Source organism: Apis dorsata, unplaced genomic scaffold, assembly GCF_000469605.1.
Source record: "Apis dorsata unplaced genomic scaffold, Apis dorsata 1.3 scaffold_92, whole genome shotgun sequence".
Taxonomy (NCBI): Eukaryota; Metazoa; Arthropoda; class Insecta; order Hymenoptera; family Apidae; genus Apis; species Apis dorsata.
This window is the reverse complement of record NW_006263390.1, coordinates 1,215,087-1,215,624: the sequence shown is the minus strand read 5'-3', so window position 1 is coordinate 1,215,624 and position 538 is coordinate 1,215,087. Positions and strand designations below refer to the sequence as shown.

The following is a 538-nucleotide window of genomic DNA, read 5'->3' as shown; positions in this document are numbered from 1 at the left end:
CATATATATATATACATATACATATATATATATATATATATAGAGTCGAACAACGATGTCAACAATGAAGACCGAAGTGACCGACGAATGGTAACGAAAGAGACGAAAATATGAAATGACGAATAAAAAAAGAAAAAAAAGAAAAATTGGTGTAAAAAAAAAAAGAAAAGAAAAAAAAAATTTCCGTGGGGCGCTCCTCCCATCATCCTGTTCGTTCACGCATACATTCGCATTAATCATTTTATATATATATATATATATAGGACGCACGTCATATTCTCACTTTTTTTGTCACGTAACAGGGGGCTATATAATATAACGTCGTATATACTAATCAACGAGAGTCGGTGCTCAACGATCACCGATCAACGAGACGAGTAACGATACGAGTATAATAATGAAACGAATCGATAAAACGATGAATGACGGAACGATAATATAACAAAAAATGTGTTCGTACGAAATAATACGAATAATAATACAACGATAAATGTATTATTGATAATCAGTCGTCGATCTTTCGTGTCGCCTGATCGCA

At 32.7% G+C, this 538-nt stretch overlaps 1 protein-coding gene across 1 annotated transcript in view; it reads left to right on the top strand.

Moving 5' to 3' along the window:
• The window catches only part of LOC102676092 (microtubule-actin cross-linking factor 1-like), an 81,873-nt gene that overhangs the window by 26,189 nt on the left and 55,146 nt on the right, over positions 1-538 (top strand).